At 47.4% G+C, this 12,382-nt stretch overlaps 1 protein-coding gene across 5 annotated transcripts in view; it reads right to left on the bottom strand.

The window, feature by feature from the left end:
* Positions 1-12,382, bottom strand: part of LOC126539319 (uncharacterized) — a 361,484-nt gene that overhangs the window by 137,442 nt on the left and 211,660 nt on the right. Inside the window, exon 1 of one of the 5 annotated variants that reach the window (XM_050186113.3) lies at positions 4,160-4,451. The exons of the other annotated variants lie outside the window; for them this stretch is intronic. The gene's annotated coding sequence lies outside the window, so the exon portion shown is untranslated. Of the gene's footprint in view, positions 1-4,159; positions 4,452-12,382 lie in introns of those variants that run through there. 5 annotated transcript variants of the gene reach the window in all.

Below are 12,382 nucleotides of genomic sequence, written 5' to 3'. Positions count from 1 at the left end.
TTTTGGGAAGCGATTACCCCACACTGCTGTATCGCTATAAAGTGACTATAGGAATGTCACACACGCGAAGTTTTCACTGATCTCTGGTTGCGACTTATATAACGAATCCGATAAAGCACAATGAAAGCACTGGGCCTTGCAATGGCAACGCACTGACGAGAGTCCCATTCGCGTTCGCAATAGAAAAGAGTTGTCGATTGAAGCCAGAACATAAAGCGGCAGATTTCCAAGTGCGATGGTTTCTTATTTTTTTTTTCTTGCTTTTACTGAATGAACTGCTTCGAATAATACTTAATAAAAAAAAAACATCATTTTTAGCATCCCGGCAATAAAGCGGCGTTGTATCTGGCTTTTTCTTTTAGAAGTTTTTTTCTTTTCCGGTGGGCAATTCCCGGAAACATACTGAGCCGGATCTCCAAGCTGCTACATGCCGATTCCATGACTGTACCGCGGTTGACTGCACAAGGGATGGCGAGAGATGTGACTACAACGTACTCAGAAGAACGCGTACATATAGTGAAACAAAGAGAAAAAAAATATTGAGAGCTGTATACCGGGACCTCAGGGTAAAACTAGTGACACTGCTTGGAAACTTTATTGGCCAACAAATAAAAAGAAGCACGACCTGTAGTTTCGTTCAACTGAAGAAAATAAAAGTGGCACACGGTTTTACATGTTGACTTTTTTATCAAAAGAAAGGGTTTACCGGAACACACTAATATGATCATTTATTAAATTAAGTAAGTACTTCGTGAAGATCACCCCCTCTGTCCCCCCCCTCTTTCTTTTTCTTTTATATACTCAGCCAAACCTTGGCATCTCACATTCGCAGCTTACAAGCCAATCCAGACTTCCGCAATACATGGGCGAAGCAGAGGACAAGCAGGTCATGGTGTAGGCGTATCTGTCCCTTACAAAGTATTGAACGAACATGAAATATTTTATCACAAACCACAAAAAAGTATCGAAGTCATATTAATGGAGACATTATTTAAGCGCATCATTTCCTTTAAGATTATTTTATGTCCTATTTTTCAGCTACTGTCGCTATCCGTCTCTGCCGGCAGGTCCAGATGCTTCATAATTGCATAGTCACCGTCGTAATCGTTAACGATATGCGACCATCATAACGACCCCCCGCCCCCTCAGGCCTTCAAGTAAAACGCAGCAGAGGCGCGACACACGCATGAAAAGTCAGAAGACGAAGCATTGAGCACGTTCGCAGCCATGATGTCATTCGAAGCATGCACGTGCTCTATTTACATGCAAAGCACAACAGTACGGGAAATGACGGAACATGTTGATGAGTAAAGCATTACGCGATGAAACAAACTTGCGCTGGCCGCTTCGGCGGCTGTCTCCTTTAACTAACTGTGCATGCTTGTTTAGGGCATCACGTTCAGAGATGGACAATTACCAACCGCAGCCGGGGTGGGAAAGGGGGGGGGGGGAAGCCGATATTGTTTAAAGTCCAGTGTACAGGTGCCGCTTGAGCATGGAGACGCCAGGCGGCCGCAGGTTTACTTTTTCCTTCCGGCCGTGCCACGCAGGCTGCAAGAAGCCAACAACGCAAGCACAAAACGCGTGCGCACATCCTGTGACCGACATCTGACATCTGCCATGTGACCCTGGGCTGTGACAGCTCGCGGAGGCAACAAGGGGGCGCAGTGCCGGCCTCACTGCGTCACGTGTGAAGCAGCGCGCGTCGGCGCTCTCCACAATGCACTTTCACTGGAGGTGTACACACGACAGAGCGCCGTCACACAAATTAGTGCGTCCTTACTTGTATACAGCACCAAAGCGAAGACACAAATTAGCGTCCAACAGGTTGCGCTGACTCTTGCGTTTGCATGCGGCTCCGAGCCATGAGAACCCCGCATGTGCACTGCAGCGTGCACTGCTGTTGCATACCGGGTGTTTCGGCGAACACTTTCAAAAAATTTCCCACAAAATGCCTGTGGCAGAGATAGCACAATTCTAGTCCATTAGTTGGTCTGCTCGAAGAGGCGGACATTACTTGGAAAAAAAATTGCAATGCATAATAGAATAATTAACAGAAATTCACTAATTAGTTTTTAAAGAAATTACGTAATTGCACATATTGCGATTTACAAATTGTAGCCTGGGAGTTCGCAATGCAGATTCACTTGGAACGAATTCTCAGGATGACACCATTTTCCAGATATTAATTCCCCGAACTCTGCGGAGAAATGCATCGGCGTTCCAGTTGCTATTGTGCTTCAATGCATAAAACGATGTTTTGTTAAGATACTAAGTGTAACGACAGTGTATCTTTACCGCAACTTTGACGGCGCATATCTCGTAAACAGTGTCATACATACAATTATTTTCAATTTGATATGCGTTGCAGTCTCACTCGCTGCAATTTGTAAATTATAATATGTGCCATCCGGTAATCGGTTAACTTAATTAATGATATTTGTTTATTAGTCGTTCACGCATTTCAATTGATTGTACAAGTAATCTCTTTGAGTAGACTAGCTCATGGACTAAAATTGTGCTACCTGTCACAAGCAATTTCTGAAAAAAAATTCCAAGTGTTCGCTGAAACACCCTGTTTGTGTACGTCGAGTATTATGTACATCCTGCAGACATTTCCAACTGCCATACACAGGGAAGTAATTCAACAAAAAAGCTCACACCGAGACAAAATCCGAACGAATACATCAATTGTTCCTCTTAATAATATGGCTTCTTGTATTCGGAAGCTAGCTGTAACGTGGCGAATTCTTATGCCTTCAGAAATTTCCTATCGTCATTCGCAAGTGGACTGACTGAACCGATTGACCCGTCTGATTGTCGGCGCCTCCAGGGTGTGATGACGCAACACGCGTCGGGAAAGCGAGAGAACTACACCACTAACTATAGCCGCATCGTATAAAAATCTAACGGTCGTGCCTAACATGACGACGAACCCACAGACAGCAAGGTCTAGACGTCAAAAAGTTGTGGACAAAATATCGGTACGTGGAAGGCTGAAATTGTCGATTAGGGTGATAAGGGCACTGAACCAGAGACAACACACAGAGGAACCATGTTTGTGATTCATCGAATGCGCTTCATCAGTCGCCAATGAGACGTAATGTTATTGACGGCAACAATGGAACGAGTCACCGGTTCGGGAAGGACAGTGCACAGCAACAAAACGGATGGAGTCTACCTTGGCAAACCATGTTGTAGACTGTCGGTCTATACAACGAGCTTTATGGACAGTTATAGTCTTCATCAACTTTTTCCTCAATAGTGAATTAATAGCACAGAACCACTCGTGTGTGTGTGTGTGTGTGTGTGTGTGTGTGCGTGCGTGCGTGCGTGCGTGCGTGCGTGCGTGCGTGCGTGCGTTCGTTCGTTCGTTCGTTCGTTCGTTCGTTCGTTCGTTCGTTCGTTCGTTCGTGCGTGCGTGCGTGCGTGCGTGCGCTGAGGTCAGCTCTGACGCGTGCTCTTGAACACATATAAACCTCATAGAACTATGGAGTCGGAAGCTCAAGTGCTGGGCTCGATTGCTCAGCGAACCTCGAAGCAAGCGAAAGCATCAGACTGGCAATGCAAAGCGAAAGTGAGTACTGGGGTATAGTGGTATTAATATTGGAAGGGTCCTTTAAAGAAAGTTATTCAAAGACTCTGTTAATAGGTACCGCCATGTACGGCGCTCTTATTGATTTCAATTGTTTCTACTGAATGCTTAGTAATCATAGAGTTTCATTTTACTTTCATTTGACAGAACAAACGCCGAGTATTCTGAGTTAAGGACGCCAGAGAAACGCTTCGACCGCGCCTCCGCGACGCAACGAGAAAAATACAGTCACCCACCAACTGTGTTTGCTTACTGTGGGCTCTCTTTCGCTGCAATACCTCCGTTCCAAATGGGTTGTTTCTCATTTATGTTCTTCATTTCATTCGATCTCACTACGGAAGATTCGTTGATACACTCGAAGGAGTGGTGAGTTCAGTATACGCAGAACTCGCACCATTGTGAAGCCGGTAAATTGCATTTCTGAGGCCGCATCAATTTTACGATGGGCGACCTCCGCCATCGCTTCTACAATAAGCGGGTAGTTTTGAGCGTTTCAATCGTGTGCGTCACGCGCACAGGAAGGTCAGGCGGTATCAAAACGGAAAAGACTGTGTTACCACTCACCAGTAACAGCGAAAGCGTCGAATGAACTTGCGCAAGCACCCTGTCACCGTTTCCAGTGCACACGGATTCGAACGGCGGTGAGACGGACGCAGTGGTTCCTCGGCACAACAAACACGCACGGCTTTCTCCCTAGAGCTGCCGGGCACCGCTTGCGGCGATGACGGGCACAAAGCGAAGACGAGACAGCCGGGGAAGGCGGGGAGTGGAACGGAGACCAGTCGTGCGGGCTGGCGGTGCGAGCCAAACCTGCTGGCGCGGTTTATCGTCTCTTGCGGAGACGGCGGGCGTCGAACTGCGCGCGGACACCTGTTGCTGCGAGTAGTTCTGTCTTCTCCCGCCAGATGCCGAAGGCGGCGCGACCATTGCGGTGCCCAGACGGGATGCGAGCGGCCATGTTGTAGAGGCGGCATCGCATCTTTGAGCGCCGCCGAGAGATGGCCCTCGCGGCGCGCGCGGCACAAAGGCGGGGAAGGAAGCTTTAGCGAGGGGTGTGAATCATACGGACTCTAAATGGCAGGTTAAGTGCGTCGTCCAGCTGACACACACACACACACACACACACACACACACACACACACACACACACACATATATATATATAATATATATATATATATATATATATATATATATATATATATATAATATATATATATATATATATATATATATATATATATATATATATATATATATATAAACCATTGTATTCGACACTAAGCAAATGAAAGCATAAGTTATCATCACACGGAGCCATTTGCCAACAACAAATAAATATAATGCCATCTTCTTGGTTTCATCTTCATTTTTTTTTTCGTAGTTGCGTTTCAGTCAAGCGGTGTTCCCTTTCGGTGTTCTCTTTCATAATGCACAGTACAGTGAATTATAGATATTGGCTCAATTATACGAAGCAGTTAGGCGTATTCTGCACACTGCATACAGCTATAACGAATTTACAACCCCGACGTAAAAGAAACCTTCAAACAGTTTTTTTTTAACATTATCTCCGCTTCATAGCAATATCCGCGCGCGCACGGCGAGAGTAAAAGCTCCTTTAAAGAAGAGCTCGACGGGTGTGCCTTATCTGATGCTTGGCATCAGCCAACACACCAGCATAGTTCAGGTACCGTTATCCTTTATATCCTTTATCAAGTCGCACATCGGCCGTCATAACGACACGTAGGTGCACATTACATTCTAAGAGGAGGATTTAGAACTACAGTAACTATAGTAATTAATACAATCATCACTGTCGTCATCATTATCAATCAGATCAATCTTAAAGAAGTCTGCTGGCTGCAAGGCAATTTTCGGAATTTAAAATAAAATTCCACTGCAAGACAATCTCATCTCCCAATAAACTATGATTAGCATTATATTTTACCAGCAGCACCCGTCGTCCTCCAGTGTGCTTGCTTTCGCTTTCCTGGTATACATATATACTTCAACTCTGATTGCCGTTCTGCGCACATGTCCTTCTCAGCCCCGCGTGTTTGTATTCAGTGATAGGATATCTGACACTCGCATACGGGTGAACGCCTTCGAGAGAAATTTGTATGGCTGGGACCTCTGCATCCTTCTTCAGGAGGGACTATAAGCGTTTGCGGAAGTCTTCCCTCGTCATGTCGCGAACGCTATGGGCTAAGTACAGTGCTCGCTGGTGTTTTGGACATCACTACGCCGCGCGTGCGCCGTACACTCTGCATCTGCGGGCGTATCACGTCCGGCTATTTCACCGAGCATTCCCTAACGGGCTACGTTTTCAAACTGCGTAAACGCGCACCCACTGCCTTCGTCACCCGACAAGTTGCTCGGCATAGGCCAATAAAAGCACGCCAGCGACAAGCTCAACGCTCCTCGGAGGATGCCGCCATACTCGTCACGCGCATGGATGGCGCACCGTCATCGTGTTATAGGCTATTAACTTTATAATGAAGTTCGTGAAAGTGAACTCGGCAGTTAGGAGATGCACTAGCCTGTCGTGTTTGCGCAAGCTAATTTTAACATGTAATTTTCCCATTTTCACAAGAATATGAGGCCACATCGCGGCCTCGTGCGCTCTTTTAGCTCCCTCCGGGATCATTTCACTTCAGCCTGTTACCTTTCGCCGCGCTGGCTTTACTCAACTTGTGACAAGTTTTATCCCGTATTATTGTGCTCTTCCCTCAGTGATGTTCGAAAAGAGGTATAACCGTCGCCACTTATAAGGTCTCCTTAACTTTAGTTTCACTTGAATAGAGCAACACATGAGTGGATCGAGGTGAGGCAGTGCGGACCACAGTGGTCCGTCTCCTATAGGTAGGATAACACAGCAACTTTTCAAGTAATTTCGGATATGCTGCTTCCTCTACAAGGAAAGACCCACCACAGGCTGACTTAACAACCAATTTAAACATTTTACGATAACCATAGGCAGGGTCATAAGACACCTCTATGTAGGTATGGATGTATATTTAGTTCGATTGTCATCGACCGCGCCCAATCAAGGTTTTTCCAGCAAATATCCAAATGACCAACTGACGCCAATTCTCAAAGCACATGTCAACACAAGTGCCACATCTCGAAACGACTCTCGCTAAGTCGTCGTTGCGTGATAAAGCTTCACGATGGCCACAGCGATTCTGTCCAGCGCTTATTTTCATGCGCAACAATCGCACGGACACGTCGTCGAGCACGGTCAGGTGAGCGCAAAAGTACTTCCTTAATCGTCTGCCCAAACGGCCAGTTGTTTTTCCTGCTGGGGCCCGCCGCGGTTACGCTGACGAGCTTAGAGACGCCGCTCCGTAAGGAAAGTAACCCACACTTACAGCGTGCCGCTGCCTATAGTTTTCAGCCAGACACACATATAGAAACGTTGCTTTGGATGATAAGGTCGCGAAGCGATGGTTGCAAGTCAGAGCACCAGCTCACTAGTTTTTGCGGTGACTTTAGACATATATAAATCAGTGACTAGAGCAACAATGTTAAAGCTATTTTTGTATTTACCTCAGGTAAACGTATGTCTATAACCCCACTGCCAAGACTGAGTAAATCGGTTAAATTCTACGAGGACTAGCTTAGAATGAATTCCAAATTCACGCAGTGAATCCTTCGCGAAATTCAGTCACGCGACTGCGCCAGGCCTGTGTCAGATTTAATCCGTAAGTGAAGCATACATACCGTAGGTGAATGTAGCAGTAATCTCGGAGTGTTCCCCCTTGCGGCTTTGCCGTAATATCATATCTAGCAAAAAAGAAGAGAACGCAGGAGAGTGGGTAATCGATCGGGCCGGTCGGTGTAGATACATGGCTGTTTGGATGAGTAAACACGCACAACGAAGAATGAGATACCAAGAATGAGTCTGCACCCGTCGTGTCTCGTCGTTCTTCGTTGTGTGCATCTGCGCTTCCAAGCAGCCACGAAGAAGAGAACGACCCGACGTGTGCATCGAACCCATGCCAATTCAGTCTCCGCAAGCCTCGATGCCCGTGTGCGTGCCGCACCGCTGCACTTCATCGGCATATTCGGCATATCGAGTAAATGGCGCTGGAATGGTAATAACCGGATGACATACGGTTCGAAAGACGCATCTAATATAGCTCAGAAGGGTTCCATAACAGGACGCTGCCTATACCTGCAATATTGGTGTCCATGTGGCGTACATTATATACAACTGGTTACTATTCGTGACCTGAGGTCACTATAGATGTTCATTCACCAATTCGATCAACAAGTATGTGCCGTATATTCTAACGAAAAATACACGTCAACAACCTGGAAAGAGCAATGCAATTGATCGTAGCGTTTCTTTTTTTTTTAAAGAGCTTTCCCCGAGGTATCAGTACAACGTTGCAAGACGAGTCATTAGCGCACTTCCCGCATCGCACTGGTCGCCAAGTTTCCGTCAAGGCGAGCCGGCCACGAAGTGCTGTACGCACCGGAAGCGCGGATTGGTTCATCGCACACACTGTTCGGCGGCTTTCGCCGTCACCCTGACGGAGGCCGTCGAACGCTGCAGCACCAATTAGCGCGTGAAAAGGAGACACCGACCTGACCACACCGCTGCGCGACTGCATCGCCGGCTGATCTTGCCGACAGAATGCAACGACGCTGTCCAGACCCGGGCGTGCCACGCACCCAAATTCTCTGCGCACGCAGACGGAGCCGCACTTTCGCCATTCAGTTCGGGGCGTTTCGTATTCCCTACCAGCTCCCCTCGAACTCCATTGTGCAGCGGCGCCGAGTGTGCGCAGCGCTGGTCAAGCGTCCTGCGGCGGTTGCAGCGCAGCGCCAACGCTTTCGACGCCGGCTTTTGTCCCACTGTCTCGCAGGGCACAATACTGCGCCGCGAACCACGCGACAATGGCAACCTGCAGCCCGAGCAGAGCACGGCCGAGCGACGAGCTGCGGCCGTCGCGTAACACCCCACCTGCCCAGACGACCAGCGCCCACGACGCAGACGCACCGCGTGGCAAGCGCTACATCCCAAGGAAACCGGACGGTCCAAAGGCTACAAGCGCGGTAAAGAAGGCGAGAACTGTTGCAGCCAGAAGGAACCGGCGTTGCCAGAGCTTCGACGACGCGGGCTTCGTTGACGAAAAGGCTTGAAACGAACGCAAGGACGGCCGTCGTTGCAACCTAATGCACCCGTAATTATTCAGTTTACAAAATAAATGAATGAGGTCCCCCCCCCCCCCCCTCCTTTTTTAACAGCGAAGCTGTTAGCCTCTCGTTGGTCGGGTTTTTTCGTGGCGTGCTCACCCAAAATCAAATGGCAGCTGGAAGGCTTTGTGTTTGACTTTCTGCGTAACGAAATTATATTTTCTGGTATATTCGAATTACAAACCGATGCTGTCATGTCTTCAAGTTGTGTGTAATTCGTACATTACAAATTTTTGACGCATTTTACTCTGAGAAATTCAATTATTTCAATAAGGCACTGGCGCCAGGCCGACCAGGCGGATGGCTACAAGAATGAGGATGTATGTTGACGACGATGATGGCGATCATTTATTGGCATCCTCTTTGAAATGAGGCGGTGACAAATAATCGCATCACTTGCTTGAGTTACTCAGGTATGCTACACATGCTTTTCGTTCTAGCACTTTTGTATACATCTCTTTAATATCTGTTCAATATCTACGTTCTACTGCTACCAATATGCCTGCAACGGATCCGGTCTTATCAACATCTTCCCTGCTTTCTTTTCCACCAATACTCTGAACGTCTCTTGCTTATCTTAACATGACCGGGGCAGTTGGAGAAGTATGGGAGAGGCCTTTGCCCTGCAGTGGGCGTAACCAGGCTGATGATGATGATGATGATGATGATGATGCTTATCTTGACTGCTGACTGGTTGGTGCTTCCGTCCACTTTAAATCCAAGCGCTTGTGGAAGGTGTACGTTAGCTACGGGTCTCACTGGGTGAATCTCTTCGCTATGCTGTGCTAAGAGTACCGCTACCTAGCGGCCGCGGCCACCTCAAACGGCAGCTACATAAGGGCTTTGTCTTTCAGTTTCCGTGTAACAGATTGATGTTTTCTCGTAATCCGAACCTATCATGCCTGGAGCTTGTGTGTAAGGCGTACTTTACGAATTCTCTGACGCAATTTACTTTGAAAAGAAAGAAAGGATTAATTCAATAATGCACTTGCACTTGGGGCGGAGAACCGAGGAGAATGAGGCTGTATGCTGCACTTTAGCACATGTGCGTGCGCGCGACGTACGTCGCTTGAGGTGGTGGTGCTTATGCAACGTCATCTAACGTTGCCTAACGTCGGTAACAGCTCGCTGTACATCCACTTTCACAGAGTGGAATGGAGGCGGGTGTCTTTCTTTATTTTTCTTCTTTCTTTCTGTATGGTTTCTTTTTTTCTTTTCTTTTACAGCGAAGCTGTAACACCTCTACCCTCTAATGCATTTGTCGTGTGTGTGGGCAAAAAAACTCAACTAATCCCATAATCCCACACAGCGGAAGGCGCGCGCCGAGTGCGCCCCTGGGTTCCTTGCAGTACCACCAGATGGCGCTAGTCTCCGCGCATCCGCCTGCATCCGCATCAGTGTATTGAAATATCAAAAGCAGAAAGCAGACCGTTGTATGCGGCCTGTTTAGGCATTACAGGTGCCTACGACAACGTAGACCGCAACATTTTGTGGTATATTCTGGAAGGGGAAGGCTTAGGTAACGATTGTCTACAACTTTTGAGAGAGATTTACCTAGAAAATACCGTTTGCATTGAATGGGAAGGGATGAGACAGTTGAGCGAGGAGAAAGTTCATATCAACAAGGGACTGAGGCAGGGGTGCCCTTTATCCCCGCTGCTGTTTATGATGTGCATGGTGAGGATGGAGAGGGCGCTAGAAGGAAGTAATATCGGGTTTAATCTCTCATACAAACAGGCGGGTACAGTAATAGAGCAGCAACTCTCAGGTTTGTTTTATGCGGACGACATTGTGTTGCTAGCTAACAAGCAAAGTGATTTGCAACGTCTGGCTAATATCTGTGGACAGGAAGGCAACAATTTTGGTTTGAAATTTAGTGTTAGAAAATCAGGTGTTATGGTATTCAATGAAAACAGTGAACAGACAGTGGAGATACAGGGCCAAGAAATACCTCGGGTAACAGAATATAAATACCTTGGTATATGGATAAGCGAAGGCAATGGATATATGGAAACACAGGAAAAAACCATAACAGTAAAGGGGAAGAGAAATGCAGCCATAATGAAGCACAGAGCGCTATGGGGATACAATAGGTACGAGGTCCTCCGAGGTATGTGGAAAGGTGTAATGGTTCCAGGACTTACTTTTGGAAACGCGGTTGTTTGTTATCAATCAGGGGTACAATCAGGACTCGACGGGAACCAAAGGTCAGTGGGTCGCCTCGCATTGGGCGCTCACGGGAAGACTACAAATGAAGCTGTGCAGCGTGATATGGGCTGGACTAGTTTTGAAGTGAGGGAAGCTCGCAGTAAAATTGAGTATGGAGAACGGCTGAGGAATATGGAAGAAAGTAAATGGGCTGGGAGAGTGTTCAGGTATCTGTACAGGAAAAACATTGATTCACAGTGGAGGAAAAGAACTAGGAAGCTTACCAGCAAGTATGCGGCCTGTAGGGTGGACAGCACAGCAACAAAGAAGGTCAAGCGGAAAGTCAAAGAGGATGAATTAATCTCATGGGTGGCGGCAGTGGAAAAGAAACCTGCCATGAGTAACTACTTAAGAGGAAAAAACGAAATCAGGAAAGAAACCATTTATGATAACTCAAAGGGAAGCTCATTACTTTTCGAAGCGAGATCGGGATGCCTTAGAACACGCAGCTATAAAGCGAGATATAAGAAGGAAGAAGAAGCATGTGCATGCTGCGATAAAGCTAGAGAAACTACGGAGCAAGTTTTATTAGAATGTGAAGACGTCTACCCAGCGGTCGATTTAGGCACCACTGGCCTCCTTGAAGCCCTTGGGTTCATAGGGAGCAGTGGTAAAGCAAACATGTCCGCAATAGACATTAGTAAGAAGCGACTGGAGGATTGGTGGAAGAAAAGTAGGGAAACGACAAAAGACGGAGACGTACAAAAGCACAGTTCGCAATAGGGGATCAGAAAATTTGGGCGTGGTGGTTCGGAGTGTTTTTTTTTTCCTTTTTTCATTGTTTAACCTAGGTAGGATATTAGGCAGTATAGTAGCAAGAGCTTGGTGGCGCAACCCACCGCCCCGTTCCAAAGGGGACGCTCATAATATCCATCCATCCATCCGCCGGCGGCGACGGCCGTGCGGGGGAAAGAAAACAAAGAACCAGACAGCTCGTTTTTGTGCATTGCGTTCGCCGCAAGCGTTTCCCGGTAAAGATTACAGTTGCATAAGCTACAGTTGCCGCTTTCCGACAACTGCAGCTTCGCACTGTGACGTAACTACGCTTTCTTGTGTAAAAGAAGAACCCGCCTAGCAACTGATTTCATTTGTGTTCTGATACCGCTATGGAAAGGCCACGCATAGTTAGAACTCCCGAAGAGCAGCGTGAACACGATGAGCGGCAACGGGAGCAGCAACGTCAATGTGCACAACGGCGTCGTGCCCAGGCTCGGCAGTTCAAGCCTACGTCAAATTGGTCTATCGGATCAGGTGATACCACAGCTTCGCTAGCCAACCACCTTCACAGCGTGGATTGGAGCCCCCCCCCCCCCCCCCCCCCCGTTTTTTTTTTCGCAGAAAACTACAATACCACCTTAAATGCTTCGCCGCCAG

Source organism: Dermacentor andersoni, chromosome 11 (genome assembly GCF_023375885.2).
Source record: "Dermacentor andersoni chromosome 11, qqDerAnde1_hic_scaffold, whole genome shotgun sequence".
In the NCBI taxonomy this organism is placed as follows: domain Eukaryota; kingdom Metazoa; phylum Arthropoda; class Arachnida; order Ixodida; family Ixodidae; genus Dermacentor; species Dermacentor andersoni.
This window is presented reverse-complemented; position numbering and strand designations above follow the sequence as displayed.